The sequence below is a fragment of the Nothoprocta perdicaria genome, unplaced genomic scaffold (assembly GCF_003342845.1).
Source record: "Nothoprocta perdicaria isolate Ctin4 unplaced genomic scaffold, notPer1 scaffold_0, whole genome shotgun sequence".
Lineage (NCBI taxonomy): Eukaryota > Metazoa > Chordata > Aves > Tinamiformes > Tinamidae > Nothoprocta > Nothoprocta perdicaria.
Window position 1 is genome coordinate 17,291,508 of NW_020454092.1, and position 17,587 is coordinate 17,309,094.

Here is a 17,587-nt window from a genome sequence, read left to right on the forward strand (position 1 = left end):
CGCCATGCAGAGCCGGCGGCGCCTGCCGCCTCGCGAGGTGAGTGAGCGGCGCGCAGCCCGAGGCCCGCGGAGCTACCCCCGCTGCCCAGGCCCCTGCCGCCCCGCGAGGCCCCGCGGGCGGCCGGGCGAAGCCGCGGAGCCGCCGCCCTGGCCTTAGGGGGCTCYGGCCGTCCCCTCCGCGGCCGTCTCTCCCACGCGCCGCCGGAGGGAGGCAGAGGCTGCGGCCGCGCAGGAGGAGGGCAGCGGTCGTCCCTCAGCCCGTCCCTCGCAGACCTCCCTCCGCGGCCCTTCTCCTCTGTTCCTGAGCGGCCCCTTTGCCCTGCGCCCTTCTCCCCGCTCTGGAGGTCCCGAGCAGGCGGGGAGCCCCTGCCCAGCCCGGGGCAGGACGCGGCCAGGGGAAGCCTCGGGAGGCTCCCGAGCGGCGTCTTGTGCCCTTTCTATGGCCCGATGTCCGGCCTCTCCCCGGGCGAGGGATATGACTCTGCTCGGCGCGGTGTGTAACAAGTCCCTCCTGCAACGGTGGTAGTGGTGGAGGGGGGATGGGGCGGGCGGGATGTGTTTTATAACATCTCTAGTTACGTGAAACTGGCCGCATCTCACTCTAAGAATAACTGGCACTCTTGGCATGTCAGACTTTTTGCAGAGGTGGGTTGGTTGCTTGCTTGCTCATGAGCGGTCTGGTGAGATAGGTGCCTATGACGGAGGGTGCCTGAAGAACTGTTTTTATCTCGTTAACCAGTCTGAGGAACAAGTAACAGATGGGAATTGATAGACTATATGTTTTAGTGTTAACTATCTTGTTTATTTATAGACAAGATATTCCTGATTATTTTTGTGGCAAAGGTTTTATAGAGGGTTCTGGCTTTGTGTGATCTTCATTCAATTTAAATAGTAGAAGCTGACTAAAACCTGATACCTGAAGATTCATCTACCTTTATTTAAGTATGGGTGTATTAGATGAGAATTTGTGAATAATTCTATCCTGAATATTTTGGTTCAGACTGAAACTAAAACTGGAAGGAGCAGTATATAAAAAAGTGAAATAAAAAGATGGTCTATTTTACTAAAAGCTTTTATTTTCCTTAGGTAGCATTTTATTGACTAAGCAATGTTTTGATACCTTGTACTTAACTTTTATTGACAAATCATTTTTGATTGTGTAGAACAAATCCAGACTTTAGATATACCTTTAGTGGTTGAAATAGCATCAAAATCCTATGTTAATGCCTAAATTTTAAGTTATGGCATGCAATAGAAAACTAAGAGAGCAGCCTCCTTTACCCAAGAGATGCAATTAAAAATCTATTCAGTGATTTGGGGAATGGGAAATGGAGGCTGAATAAGAACTGAGGCAAGTCTCCCTCTAAATCAAGCCCTGATCTAAACCTAACTATTTACCATCATCAGACACATTAGGATTGATTCAGTAATTGTCCATTGCTTTAGGATGCCTTCTTTAATGCATGAAAAATGGAAGAAAATCCTTCCTAAACTGTAGTATTGAGTCCTGATACTGGGTGTTCCTTTTGTGTGTTAGTGTTGAGTTAGTTATTAGGCAGGGTCATAAACACTTTGAAACACACAATTCAGGATCTGAGGCCTGGGGCTAAGATTCAGATTAAATACTTTATGCTTTTTCCTTTTTTCTTTTTCTTTTTTTAATATAGTTTGGCGCTAGTGTTATTCTGTCTCAGGGAACAAAGGTAGGGAATGAACAAAGGACAAAGATGCTTTATTAAAACTTGTAGCCAAAGAATGATATAGGCTTTTGAGGTCTGTTGTTGCATGTCCACTAGCAGAAAATAGCTTGTTAGGTTTTCAGTGTACAGACTTCTTATAAAAATTTTCTGGAGTTTATTTTGCAAAAAGTTCAGTGTGAAGTTTTGCCATTCAGTAAGTGTTGACCAAAAAGAACTAGCTTTTGGAAGAGGTTGTGTATTAATGCTTTACTGGTCAGAAAAATCTTTTGCTGCACTAAGCTAAAAATCTTTCAAAGTTAGTTTCCTCATAGTAAATCATGTGGACCTAGTAGTTTCCATGCACAATTAGACGTGAATGTTGATGAATCGATTTTGTCCAGAGTGTTATTGGAAGATACCAATATAGTCACAGACCACTTTGAAACTTTCATCTAAAGACTGTAAATGCTTTTTTTTTTTTTTTTTTTTTTGTTTGTTTTTAGTATGATGGAGATTAAATTATCTGAAGAAATGAAAAGGTGATTTGCTTTAGTCTCTATTTAAGATTCTTTGAAACTTACATTTTGAAATGAACAAAAATATAAACTAACCTGCTCAATTTTTCCATCCTGTGTTGAGATACGTTGCGAAACTTGTCTATGTAATGATAGTGAAAGTCTACTGAACATTTTTTATTGAGAAGAAATGTATAGTCAAGAATAAGTCAGTGAAGGTAAGTTAAAATACTGATCTTTAAGTAATAGAAGCAGCTTTTACTTTAGCGTTGCTTTCGAATGTTGGTTATATCTTACAGCACTGAGAAAATATACACTAGTGTGAATTAATAGGAACTTGTAAAAGATGTGTGGAGAGTTTTTTGTTTACATAGTAATTTCTGCTTAAATTCTTACTTGAATTAGATTTCAGGATACATATATGCTTAATAGACTAGCTAGTAGAGCAAAACATGTGATATGGTTATCAGCTGGGTCATTATTGGAGAGAAGTGCATAGAGAAGAAGCATTTGTAAGAATGTAATCAAGTTAAACTATTAAGCTATTATTTAGATACAAATGTTTCTGTTTTTAAAAATGTATTAGAATGCTTTCTATTTTTTGTATAGCTTTCTGGGTTTAACTTCATTGAAACCAAAACCTAACTTAATAGGCCAAAAAGACTTAAAATTAAGTTAAGACTTAAGTTTAAGACATTCTGCATGTGTAGATTTTTAAGGTGTCTTGTTAGAGCTTAGTGAGTGTAATTCTGTACTATTCTGTGTGAGAGGGAATGTGTTCATGTTATACAGGTTATATTTAAACTACCATTTCTTTAAATGTGTTAGAGAAATTTATAGAGAAAATTACAAAACATTGATGATTCTGTGACCTTTTCACTGGACTTAATGGAATATTGCGCTCAATCCTTTTGTTTTAAAAGGTCTTTGTTTCCTGAGTGCACTTGGTCATCTTTTCTCCCTTTTGCATCATATATATGGTTAGCTGGGGATATTCAGGAACATTGTTATTCAGAGTACAGGAGCAAAATATGAAGAATACTTTTAAGAACAGTTTAGGTTCATTCTTTCCTTGAATCTTTCCAGTATTGCTTTGTGATTATATTGCTGTTGTATTTCAAGAAGAGATAAGTAGAAATATGTAATATTGATGCTCATTTTTCAGAACAATCTTGCTTGTAATACAGTAGCAGCAGTTTGAAGGTGAATGATAGATACCATTATCCACATATGGTCATTCAAATTATTTTTAAGATTGTTATTAGTTTCTAAAGTGGGGTTAAAGACAAATGAAAAGCTGACAGCAGTGAGTAGGCTGTTCTTATGGAATTTTTCCCCCAAATCTGCTCAAATGGGAGATAACTTGGAGAAGAAAATCTAGTCAATTGAATGTTATACAGGCATAGCTCCATTATAGCAAGTAAAAGCAGGAGAAAAGGCAGGGGTAAGCTGTATGAAAAATAGGCATATTGTCAAAGCCTCATGATTTTTCCCTGTTTTAGAGTGTGGAAAAACAGTGCTTTCTGAAAAGCTAGTGAAATATCTTTAGGAGAGCATTTCTGAATGTTCTTATTTCAGTTTAATTCAGATGTGAAGGTCATCGAGGAGAGCAGAAAAAAAAAAAAGGCTTTAACCCATTTTTATTTTCATCTAAAACTTGATCATTCTGAAATGTCAGCATGTGGCAGTCTGACTGTATGTTAGTCTTCATGTTTTGGTGTCCATGTATGAAACTCTTTTATAGGCATTATCCTTGGGTTTCAATGTATGTTGGGCAAATCAAAACTTGGATTTCAGTGCTGGATTTTCACTTGGATCAATTTTTCAGTGGTCTCCATGCTCTTGTGTGGAGCAGCCGCTATTAGACCTTCATAGTGAATCATTTGCGGATAGTGTTATGGCCATAACTTCTGTATCGTATACTCTGCATACAATATAGAGATAAAGATACCCTCATCATATGTGTTATGCATTAGTTATATCTCTGGTAGTTGGACAGCATCTGAAACTACAAATCAACCTTATGACTCAGTGGAAATCATAACAGTATCAGTTGTTTGATGAAGTATGTTGAAGATCCAGGAGCATTCAGGTATTCTCAGCTTAGATCATCTGTGTTTTTCTGTCAGGAATTGTATTGCATGCTGATATTAGATATTTTTTGTCTCTGCTTTTTTTTTTTTTTTTAACTTTTTATTAGGAATGAGAGATTCTATGAGGTTTTCAGGGGTTGCAACTTCATTGCAACATTTTGCATAATGAAGTTGTTTCTGCAGGATTCTGCAGTTGAAAAGAATGTCATCAGTTAATTTTTTTAAATTGTTTTGGTAGGTTTTCTATTACTGGTTCAGTTCCAGCATAGTAACAAAGGTGGAAAGTTTTTTAGGGGCCGCTTTAGGCATCAACTGGTATTTGTGATGCTGAACCCTGCTTTAGGGTATGGCTTTGTATGTAAAATAATATGGTAGTACCGTGTCTTCACTAGTAACTTCCTACTTGTTACCTGGTTGGAACTGAGCTGATATGCAAAGTAGCTAGAAGGAGGGGGAAAAAACACCTAACCTAAATTAGGCACAGCTGTAACTTTTATTTTTCCTTCTTTCATCTGAGTACATTGACAATTTCTTCTATATATGCTGAAGATCTCAATTTGGTAACTATTCAGGATTGTTCCCCAGCTATTCTTGATAAACAACAGAAAAATTAGGCATGATCGAAGACCTTGAAACTATTTTGAGCTTTTGCTTGTGTTGGGGAAAACCCCTAGCTGAATTAGAAGAAAATAAATGGAATCTACCACTTTATGACTATATTTACTGCTAATGATTTTGTTGTGAGTCTTACTGTCCTTTTGTGCTTCAGTTTTCCCAGAGAGCAATTGTGGGCCTGCATAAAAAACCCCAAAGTGTTTAGTGTATATCTTAAGTGCAGTGCCTCTTGTTTTGTTAGCGAAGGGCTAGTTGGGAGGAACCTGCCCCTTCCCTACTCCCAGCATACAAAGGATCCAGAGGTCATTTCCTATCAGGTGATAATTTTAAATTAGGCCATACTTATGCCAATGTTTCATTTGTGCTCTATCAATCACAGAAGTACCCTAACTCCCCTTGTAGTGCTTATCAAGCTTATTTCTGCATTCTGGCCATTAAAAAAAATTTACTATAATATAAAAAAAATTATTTACTTTTATATAAAAATCTGAAGTAGAACTCTTAGTCTTTATACACATGCTCTGAGTACATTTTTTTTTTTTATTTTTTAGGGAAGTAATAAAGGCAAATTACAGAAAAATCGTCAAAAATTATCAGTGGAGAAGCATACACTGATATTTTTCTAACAAATAATATAATGAACTTAAAAGGAGGTGGTAATGTTCAGTGCAAGAAACAGATCAAAGAGCCTTCTAAATCCTGTAATAGCTTCTCTATCTGTGAACGACATTGACTATTAGAGAAGCTTTTCTATTTCCAGATTCAGTTTTGTAGTGTCAAAACACTGCTTTGAACTCAGTGCACATGCATTCCTACCTGTTTGTGCTGTAAGTGTGATCCAGATTGTTGATTTTGGATCAGTAAAGTAAAAGTCAAGTCAGCTGTAGCTAAGAATATATAGTGTATATAGCTAGTGTAAATGCAAGAAAAGTTGGCAGATTAGCTGCATATATGTGTCGTGTATTATGTAATATGTTGTCTGATTAGATTGTTGGAAATTTGGGAGATACTGCAGGACAAAAAATTTAGTTTCATATCTGATTTTTTTTTGATTTATTATTTGTTAAACTTTTCTATCTTTTAGCCTGAATAATGAAGCAGTTCTTTCATCTCTACTTTCTTTTCATTTCTTTTTTCTTTTTTTTTATTTTTCTACAATAGCTTTGCTTTATCTGATTCTCAAGCCATCATTTTTAAAATAGTTGGATTTTAAGAGAGAAGTTCAAGAACAATGACATTGGCAGTGGTATATGGGGCCTGGTTTTGGCAATCCACATTCCTCATTCTGTCCTTGGGCATGCCGCTCTTGCAGGAGCTCCAGGATGATCTTTGGTATTTTGTGTGGGGGTGTCACTCAGGTGATCGCAGGTTGCACTGTTTGGTGACGAAAATTGGCAGAAGTAAATTTGTGTTGGCTCTTCCAGTTCTGCAGTTCTGAATTCAAACATCTCAGTTTAAACAAAATTTAGTTTATGTGTACCTCACATTAATAAGTGTGGTGACTGAAGAGGTAGCACATTTTTTTCTGCTTGAGTTGTAGAGAAAAGAAGCCAAGGAGGGTTAAGTAATCTCTTGCAGAAAGGGAATAGCTATCTGGTGGTGATGCTGTCTTAAATAAGCACAGTATGACGTCAAAAGCTTATAACTTGAACCTGTACATATATCAATTCCACCAAGTGTTGAATAGGGATAATACCTACCTGTCTTTTTTAGGGTATCACAGACTGAYGAGTCTGACTCATGCTACGTAAATTTGAGGGCAGGAAACTGCACTCATTTAAGCTGATGCTCCTAAGAGCTTTGTGGTTCTTGGACAAAGTTAGTGCAATGTATTGGTCTAGCCTTGCAAACTGATGAAGGAAATCCTACCACGCCAGCTGAACTACTTGGAATGTAAATCCAGATTCATTTCCAGACTTCTGCTCTGACCATAATTCCATAGAATTTGTGATTTTGTTAGTAACAGGAAGAATTTTCACAAGATCTGAAAATGGGGAGACCTATGTTTTGTTTTAAATTAGAAGATATGTTGGATGGGTTTTGTAGTGTAAACTGAATCTGATGGCAAATGCACTCAATAAAGGTATTTTATTTATAAACATATTGTTCTGCGATAAGTTTGCAGAACAAAGGTTCTGCAAGAGCCCTGCAGAAGATAGGTTTTCTGTAATTCAAATCCTTTTTGTTGCCTAGTCTCTTCCCTTTCTCCTCCCCCTCTGCAGTAATCCCAGCTTTCTCACGTAACACCTTAATTCTCTTTTTTTTCCAAAGCTCTGTAGATATTGATTGCCCAGAAGACAGCTGCCAAAAATACATATACCGAGTTCTGCTTGCTTTTTCCTCAGAGGGACAGCCATTTGTATTTGTATTATGCAGATAATAATTTTCTTTAAAGTTTTTATTTTTTGAAGAGTAGTTTAAAAGTGGACAATGTGATCTGATAATTTCAATTTTCCTAGGAAATATGGCTAAAAACCCCACCACATTTTATATATGGTACTGACCACGTGTCCAATATGTAAGTCCTCTTAGAATTTGTGTGCTGTTGAGACTATGAATACTGTTTTTTTTGTTTGTTTGTTTTTTAATAGGATGAAGGAAACACAAAATTTAAAGGGTTTAGCACATATCATGCAAGTGTACCCTGCAATACAATCAGGTCAGTGTAATTTTATTGTTTACTGTAGTGCAGAAAAATAGCATTTGTATGTACTGGGATCACATCAGAGGCAAATTTCCTCTTTCTGTTTTTTTTTTTTTAATTTAATTTCCGTCTTTGAAATTATATGCTCTTCCATAATACAGTGGATTCCATAATACAGTGCTCTTCCATAATACACACTATAGCTTGCTTTGTGTTTTGTAGCAAGGGAGGCAGGTATCTCATCTATCCCCCTTCTGAGGTCTGTGCTTCAGTAAATAGCCACTGTTTCCATTTGTGGGCCGCTCTGATAGTCAGCAGCACATGTTAGTTGCTGTTAGGTTACAAAATTACACTGTGAGTGGAATATTGCTTAATTAAAATAGTTATTTCAATTGATTCCTTTAATTTGGCAATCCTGAAAGTATGCGTAAAGCACACTTCTTAAATTATATTATTAACAGATCGCTTTAATTGATATATGTTCAAACACCCAGTTAACTGAAATATCAAATTGCATTGATTGAAAGAATTTCATACTGTGTATAGACGATGAAGGCTGAATAAAAACCCAGTACACTTCATACAACACACTATTTTCTTGATTCTTTTGTAAGTGTAATTTAAGAGGTCATTACTTTATTTTAAGAAAAAATCTACCTGCATAATTGTATACTTTCAAGTACTCTATTAGTGTACTGGCATAATATTCGTTTGCTTTATATTGTCCATAATATTCTTTTGCTTTATACTGTCCTTTCCTTAACTGTAGTTAACGTGCCACCTGTAAAATACATTTTAATCCATAATTTAAATTTGCACATACATTTTTCCCTGTTCATCTGTAGAATGAGCATAAGTTTAAATTTAGTGTCTGTGCTCCCTCATCCTTTTCCACTAGTGTCCTTTGCAGGGATGTTTTCTCTTTTTACTATTCAGCTGCATTTGTGTTCATATGGCTTGTAGATTCAGTTGTACCCTATTCTACTTTGAGGAAATGTGTGAAGAGCAGCTCTTCCGTAGATAACCAAACTCGTCTAAAGTAGAGATTTCAGATACACAAATGCTTGAGGGAAGCAGGTGTCTGTATTGATTCTGGATCCTGGAGGTGTGTGTACACATGAAAATTGTGTKAAGTAGTGAAAAAGACTGAGGGCTTAATTCATGAAGGAGCCATGATGTCAGTAATGATGAGGATAGGTGGAAGGCAGGATAATAGTAACACTTTTTTTTTTTTGGCCATTATTTTGGCCACCTTYTTTTTCTTTCTTTTATGATAGTTGTTGTGTCTAAGGACTTTGGCTTATGTTTGTATAACTGTTACTGTATTTCTTCCAACCATCGCTAAGAATGAGGACTAATATTTTGTGGTTAATGAGGCCTCTTYCAGTTGGTTTATGCCTGTGGATCTGCACAGCGACGTTAAAACGTAATTGAGGAAGGGAGAGAGGATGAGAATTCATTTTTTGACAGGGAAAGAAGGGAGCCTGGATRGAAAAAAGCAAATGGATACAGGAAGAAGTGATTGAGGAAGGAATGTGCCTTAGAGGGGGACTTAAGATCGTCAGACCAAGGAAAGAGAACACAAAAATTCTCTGCCATAAACAGAATCAAGAGTCCTATCAGTGGACAAACTTTCAAAAGAAGCTGTTTAGGTTTCCCAGATTTGCCATTTCTGAGAAAGTTGCAACTGATTTTTGGAATATGTGGCRTCCTTAGAGCTGAAGATGTATAAGATGCCAAAAATAGATCATTATTAGTGATTGCTTTTAAAAAGTTTGTTTTGCATTCATTAATGCTTTATTTCCTGTGACAACATAAGGGAACTGCGAACAATGCAGAATTACGGACACCTACTTTTCTAACTGAGTGTTTTGAGTTTGAGTAGCTACCAGATTGCATTTATAGGAGTGATGTTAACAAAAAAAGCTTTAAAGTGAATGCAAATGATATTATTCACCTTTTTCTATTGGTTAGCATTTGTTTTTTTCACCACTGTTTCAAGTMTTTTAATAGACCTCAGTGTAAATAAGAATTGTGCTTATGAATGGCAGCGGAAGCTGTTTCAGTAAATAGCGTTGCACCAGTTGTATTGGCTTGTATTGAGTTACCAGTTACAGATGATTTAAGATGTAATGCACAATGAGCATTGGCAATGTAGTTAGATCATGATCACAAACATCTGGCAGTGAACCTTGTTATATTTGACAAGGCAAAAATAGTTCATAATGAATCGATATTATAAACATATATAGCAGCAGTTTCATTTCAACATGATATAAATAGGAAGGTCAGCACAAAAGAAGAAATAAAATCGCTGAGTGGAATTAAAAGTTACTCCCTTTGAGATAATTTCACATCAAAAAGGAGTATGAGAGAAACATTCAKAAAGCTCCATTTTTACTTTGAGATACACAGTAATCCAGCCCTACAAAACATAGGATTAGAGAACTAACTCTCCTGTAACAGAGGATTAGAGATGACTACAGTAAGATTGGGAAAAAGAAGTATCCACCTGTGTTGATAAAGGTAACTTGAGTAGCTGATAGACTGCTTTTCAGGACTTGGTTTCTGTACTGCTTATTCTTTTAAAGATCAGCTGAGTGCATAAATTGTGTGGCTTCTAGCTGCTTCTCTCCCCAGTGGATACAACTCAGAATTGATGTGCTGGTAAATGGCAGCAGAGCCATTTCCCTCTTYGTCCGTTGTCTTTTTCGTCAGTCCCATTCTGCTTGCCTGGAGAATTTGGTTTTTATTATTAGGTATGGATTTGGCTAGTGGTACCTATTGGTTTGTCTTGGGCTTTATAAAAGGACAGCTCCTCGACAGTTGTAGGCACTCACTTATTGATTCCAAGGACCTTTGGTTTCTCCTATGTTGTCCGAATCAAAGAAACATCTAAGTTATTGAATAATCGATATACTTGGGATAACATAATCTTTACTGTTCTATACATTTTACGTTAGTTGATATTTCAGTAAAAATTAATCACCTTCATATACAGTATGCTACRTTTACTGTTTTTTTTTTTTTTTAAGCCCCTTTTTATGTGGCTAACCTGTTATATGGAATCCATGTATAAATTCAGGAATGTTTGGTTTAGTACACTGTGACTGTTGCTTTGTTAAAGTTTTGAACTTGGATATTGCTAAAACATTTGAGTGATATAAAGCTTTAGGTTTATAAAGCATTTGGTTTTGAGTAGAGGTTCATAAGCTTGTGAGTAAGGTTAGGAAGGATTTTACTCTATTTTTCAGCTATGTTTCTCTGGAAGAAAAAGCTTGCATTGAAGGCAATGTACAGTGGTGTAAACCTGTCTGTTCTTTAAAAGAGTTGGCTATGGGTGCTTTTCAAGMCAGTCAAAAGAAGTTACATAAGAGGAACACACAGTTCTTGTCCTTAGGTATTGGAGGCCCAGCCTCCATAGTGTCCCGAGGATTTTTTTTTTTTGGCAAGACTGTGTTTTGTGTTGGGAAAATAGATCACTTTATTTCTCCTTGAAATAGAAAAAGGGATAGGAAATGGAATTTATTTGCTGCTATGAACTGTTATAAACCAGGTGTCCTTTCTAGTTGGGCTGCTTGCCATTATTTACTGGAGGGCAAAGGTTGATAGTGTTGCTCTAATTTTTCTTGTCCTCCTGTTTCTTTTGACTGTCATCTCTTCCATAATGCTGCTTTGAAATATCTGCTCTTTTGACTGCCTTGCTGCTACTCTGGCTTGCAGGAATGTCTTCTTATGGAAACTTGACTGGAGACAAAAGTGAAAGTAATAGCTTTAAAATGCCATTGGGGAGGGATAAAGGGAAAAAATAAAGTTTCTTTTTTTTATCACTAATATTCCTGTGTTGCTTGATGTATTGTCCCTTTCCATTTATGGAAAAGACAAACCAATGTAACTTTGAAATAGAGTACCTTTTAGCATAGGTCATCTACTTACCCTTCAGATACCCATAGGTATCTGCTTACCCTTCCTGGGGGGGTGGGTGTCATATCCCCCAGAAACAGCCTACCCTGCCCCAGGCTAGTCTTTGCATTTTTTAGCTTGAATAATAGCCATGTCAGGGAGTTTGGGGACATAAAAATGAAGGTTATTTTGTCTTGAGTTTTTGATGTAGAAGAAGGATTAACAAATATGATAATATTGTTTATGTATGTTATGTTTGATCTCCTGCTTCTAGTTCTAATATTTCTCATTAAATTATTGCTAGGGTGAGTTGTTACAGAGTCTCTAATCCTGGAGTGCTATTTTACAGGAGTATTTTTTAGACAAGGTTTTTGAAAAAAGTGATTATTATTTGCTGATGCCACTTAATATATTTAACATTTTAAAAACAGTTATTCTTTTTCTTATTGCAAAGCTRCAGGTTTAAATTATTAATAAAATAGTTCATATTGAAATATTTCCTAGTTTGTGGCCTAATCTGAAGTCCTTGCCATTGCCAGGATTTTCATATATATGATATAAATATTATTACTGTAATATCACAAACATTATATAAAGCCTTCACTTCCTTTTATTTGGCATACATTAGATAGAAACTGCCTGGTACTTTATYTCTGCACTGAATGAATTGCTGTTTGAAAGTCAATTTAATGTTCAGGAAAGATAAAGTGCCTGACAGCACTGGAGAATGAAGCTCGCTTTCATTCACTGTGTGTGGACATATACAGTCCATATGGATTTCTGGGTGCTGTTGTGACATTGTATGCTAAGATTGGTTTGGCAGACTGCCAGCCAGGAGAAGCATTCCTAAATAGTCATTTGTCTTTCTACTTGCATTAATTCTTAAATAATTTAAATGTGTGTTCATATGAAACTGGATTAAAGTTGCTGCTTCCTTTGAGAGGCCAAGAAGGAGCCATTATGAAGTTACGAATAGTTGAATAGTTTGAAGGTAAATTACTCTTATTCCAAGTATTGCATCATTTTAGTGATCAACCTCTCTACTTGCAAAGCTTTCAGATGAGCTGTTCAGATAATTACTCTATATAAATTATTTTAATTGATATGTGTTTTGAAATTAGCTAGCTCTTCCCACTTGTATTTAAATATACCATTTTTCTTCTATGGTAAAAGCCTTCAATAGAATTTCTTTATTGTTGCAGTTCTTGTTCTTGTGAGAGTTGGCGCCTGAAGTATAATGATAATCTGTTAATACGGCTGTTGCTTTCCCTGAATCGCCCATCAGATGATTCCACAGTGAAGACAAGCTAGAAAAGCACTGAAATCTAAGTTTGCATTTAGGCAAATATTCYGTGTAACTGATGTAGCAACAATAAAGTCCTTTGCCGCAAATGTATTGCTGCATGCCCAAAGACATCATCTCACTGTTAGCATGCCATGGAGCATCCTTTATATAGTTWAGAATTGGATCCTTGCCTGTGGATAGAAGCATTTTTAGCATCTCGTGCTTTGAGCTTCTTCCCCCTTTTTTTATGCAGTATCAAAATTGCTTCTTTTTCCGACTCTTTCCATTCGCTGTAAACTATTCTAGTTCATGTTAGYTCAGATTACTTCCATTTAATGTTGTAAACATTTTTTTACTTTCTTTTTTTTTTTTTCCCTTTTGTGGAAGATATTTCTGATCAGTTATTTTTAGAACTTTTTTCTTCTGCTCTTCATCGTCTCTTTATTCCAGGCACGTCGCTGCTTGTCAGATTTTTCTTCAATTTCTGTTTTGCTTTTGCAGTAATTGGCAGTCACCCTCTTGGAGCTCCTGAGGGAAATCATACATATAGGGTAAAACCAAAGCAGCACCTGAGTGATATCACTGTAGGGCAGGAGTCAGAAAGTCATCAGCAGAAGAAAGAAAAAAATGTGAAAAGCTTAAAGTAAGCAAAGTGGAGCAGCAGGGACACTGGGCCTCCTTCATTTTTAATCATTTTCCAATAGGCACGCAGTTTTCAGGTGGAAATATATATATATATATTCAAATTTCATGGTACTATTTTTTAGCAGAGAGTACTATTTGTGAAAAATTTAATATTCATTAGGTTATGCATAGCAATGAATATCCTTGACTGTCTTTTGTAATTATCCTTTTCCTTGGTTTTATTTCAGTGTTTCCCTTACATTAATCTTTTATAGGAAAAAGATTAATTATATTGTCAGCTTATTTTTTTTTAGTTCAAATCCTACATTTAGTTCTTTATGTTTTTTTTGTGTGTGTGTATATTGCATTCATAATCTTAATATGTTTTGATTTTTGGATTGAGCTTCGTAAGGAGAAGTGGCTGTTGAGAGTGAACGTGGAATTGTAGACAGTAAGCTCTAGGTGCTCATGGTAGTATCTCTTTAGAGCCTTCTTCAGAGATTGGTAGTGCTTCTTTGGATGCGTATTCTTCCATATTGAATGATTATGGACAAAAAAGCTGTATAGAAAGAACGGAACAAGGAGGTGGATCAGAATAAAATCAAAGAGCAGTGACGCTCTGTTGTTCTGAGTATCCCTTGCCTAGCAGGCTTGTTGGCTTTGAGTAGTTGTGACAACACAGTATGTTTCAGCATTAGGTTGCTGGGTCAGATCTATTTCTGATCAGTTAAGATTGAAGTTTGTGGTTAACGACTTGTTAATGTGAAATGCGTTTGATCGTGATTCAATTGACAGACCTGGTCATAAACGACCACTGGTGTTGTTACTAATTGATCTATCTTCAAATTGAACTGAACTGTCCTCTATCTACAGGCCAGGGTGGGGGTATGTTGACAGAAATAACCTTGCCCTGCTGCCGTGTGTACTATGTATCTCTTTAAAAAAATAATTAAAATCATTTTAGAGCTACAAAGATGATTAAGGACCTGGAACATCTGTCCTGTGAGGAGAGGCTGAGAGCCAGGCCTGTTCAGTCTAAAGAAAAGGCCGAGAGGGGAAGAGGGGATTGTATCAATGTGTATAAATCCCTTAAGGGAGATTGTCAAGAGGAGGGGGCCAGACTCTATTCGGTGGTGGCCAGTGACAGAACAAGAGGCAGTGGCTGGGGACTGAAGCACAGGAAGTTCTACCTGAATTTGAGGAAAAACTTCTTGACTGTGAGGGTGACAGAGCACTGGAACAGATTATCCAAAGAGGTTGTGGAACGTCTTTTCTTGGAGATATGCAAAAGTTTTCTGGGTGCGATGCTGTTAGAGTGCTCCAGGTGACCCTCCTTGGGCCGAGGACTTGGTCTAGATCTCCAGAGGTCCCTTCCAATCTTAATTATTCTGTGATTCACCTTTCAGTGAAATTAAATTTTCCCACACCTTCATTTTTGCGCACATGGGAAGCCTATCTGAAGAACCTTGTAATACAGTGAAGTCTACTTCCAAAATATCTAAATGGCCTCTTATCTTACGGAGGTAGAAATATGCATGGTATCTGAAATTTTAATTAGCATAAAGGAATGGTTCTGTTGGCATACAAAGCTGTGTGATTTTATTTTGAATTTGGAAACAGTACTACTAGGAGTGCTACTGTTCAGTTCATTAGTTTCCTGGAATTATTACTGTAGCTTATTTCTGAAAAGAATAATAAACAACCCTGGGAAAATTGTAGTATAACACTGAATATTGCTTTCATGTACAGAGAAGTATTTTTTTTTCCAGCTCTGTTCATTTCAGCACAGTTTAAAGATTATTTTCTAACATGCTGCTGCATCAAAGCACTAATAAATGTTTCAACTATTTACTAGGTAAAATGTCAGCACCAGGAAACCTTAAAGGATTAATTTAATTTAACTCACCCTTGCTCTTGTTCAGTTGTTTGTCTTTGCTCATGGCAGTGTTGAATTTTGGAGCTATATTGACTGTTAGGATGCAGCCTGTGAGAATGAGCACCTGATCCTATAAAGATGCCACAGTTAGTATAATGAGATATGTTTTTTGAGGAATCTTTTCTTCTTGGATTCTCCCTGCTATTGAAGGTTGATGCCATGTTGTCCTTTCAAGTGAAGCCTTAAGGAAGTGAGGAGAGACTAGGACTGTAGGAGGAATAATTTGAAGACAAAACCAGTTGTTTAGCTATAAAGAAATCAGTGGGAAGATGGTGAATCGAGTTTACAGAATTGTGAGGGCCGTGAATATTTGTTAAGCATCACAACTCCTATCTCTTTATTTTTGGAATGCCTATTGTAGTGTAATATAATTAACTTCAGAGGCTAGCTCTATAAATTAAGCATTACAGCCAAGGTCGTCAGGGATGCAGGGACTCTTGGAGTTGTGGATTTGCAATTAAATGAAAAATAGTTGTAGGAAGGTAGCAATGTATTTTTTTTATCATCAGCCTTTTTCATCAGAATGCAGGAATGTAGTACCAGCATAGTGCGTAGATTGCTGAATTAAAAGCTGCAAGTGTAGTCTAAATCATTTGGAGCCTTGCAGCATTTGTCAAATGTGCTTGTGCTAGCTGCAATCATGCGTTGAAAAAAACGTGGCTTGTGGCAGAATTACCAAACATAAAATACATGTTTATATTTTCTTTTTAGGATCAAGTAGAACATACTGATTCAGCAGAACTGGCTGGTTGTGCTGCAGTCATCATGAGTAGGCACAGGGTCATTCGTTTCTTATCACATGTATAAGAAAAAGGTAAGAGGCAAGTTCCATTTTAAAGGATTGTGACAGAGAGTATGTACTTGAAATGCAGATGTCTTTATGTGTATGCGTACATTTATATAGACACATGCCTATACACATACATGTGTCTTGTGCACAAGATGATGAAGTATTTTTAGCATTTTGTGTGTTCATTTTTTATTGATAGTAATTGCTTGGTTTTAGAGCAAGGATATGTCTTATTTTTGGATGGGAAAAGCAGGCAAAATCTTCCTCGTTCTGTACTGTTAAATCTTATCAGATAAAGATGTGACTGTTGCTGAGCTTTCTGAACAAGCTGTTTATTGCGGTAGAAATGCTTGACTGATTCTTCTGAGGAGTGTTTAAGGTAAAGGTCACTGAAAGGAGCTGGAACCAGGTGTGGACTTGACCACTGTTTCTTGGGGTTCAAGCCTGTCCTCAGAAGTGTTAGATCTCATGACTTTGTGAAGTTGGTGTTGAAAAGAGGAGGTTTGCAAAGTGTGTTTGGTGTTGAAAAGAGGAGGAGAAAAAGATGCAAGAGAACCTCCCAAGCTTGCAATTGCATGTAATCATGCTATGAGAAAATTGTGTTTTTTATGTGGACTATGAAACTGAGGACAAAACAGGAATGTTTGGTTTCAGTCTAGTCATGTGATCATTCTAGAAGTCTTTTGTATATATTCTTGATAAAGACAGTAATAAAATACTTAAGTATTTTGTTAGTAAAATTTTGCTTAAATATGTTCACACTTTCATACTGAAACATAGTGATCTCTCTTCATCGAAAATGGCCTTCAGGGAAAGGGTATTTTTTTATATTCATATGTTTTCATTATTTTTCTTTAATCATTGTTGGTGTTAGACCTGAAAATTTGCAGCTGACCATTTTCTGAGAAATATCTAGTTGCATAGACATCACGATTTCATTTAGAGTGGCTGTCAGTGATTATGAGTTCAAAAAAAGTCTCTATATATCCTAGTACATTAGTAAGTGAAGTAATAATAATGAAAAGGGCTATTTTTCCTGATGCTGTTTATTTTGTGTGTTTTAGTTTGGACTATAAGAAGCCATCAATCTGGATTTTGACTAGTTATGTTCTTGTGTGCCAAGTGTTTGAGCTGCAGAATTCTTAATGTTACATAAAGGTGTTTGCACAAAGTTCTCTTTACTTGGAGGGTGTTTTTTAAGGCAAACTATGGATAAATGCTTCGGATGAAATTTGAACTCTTTATTTCACATTTAATGGSTAGGTTAATTTTGGCAGTTTAATTGCCAGGTCTTAATAAATGAAGTTTTTCACAGGGTTACTAGGTAGGATTATTCACAATGGGGTTATAAGGAAGTGGACATAAATTTCTAGGGCTTCTTTATGTTTCTGTTGGTAAACAGGTAATTTTCCTAAGTTCCATAAGTTTCTTATGTTTCTATTCTTTTAATGTTACACAGCTGTGCATAATCTAAAATTTAAAAGCTAACTTTTTTTTTAGAAA

General features: G+C 36.6%; 1 protein-coding gene across 7 annotated transcripts in view; it reads left to right on the forward strand.

Moving 5' to 3' along the window:
• Positions 1–17,587, forward strand: part of ZFYVE9 (zinc finger FYVE-type containing 9) — a 57,559-nt gene that overhangs the window by 754 nt on the left and 39,218 nt on the right. For 2 of the 7 annotated variants that reach the window (XM_026034253.1, XM_026034236.1), the window contains exon 2: positions 16,006–16,108. The gene's annotated coding sequence lies outside the window, so the exon portion shown is untranslated. Of the gene's footprint in view, positions 38–472; positions 494–623; positions 646–7,506; positions 7,562–16,005; positions 16,109–17,587 lie in introns of those variants that run through there. The other 5 variants (XM_026034230.1, XM_026034262.1, XM_026034244.1 and 2 more) reach the window with 5 other exon arrangements.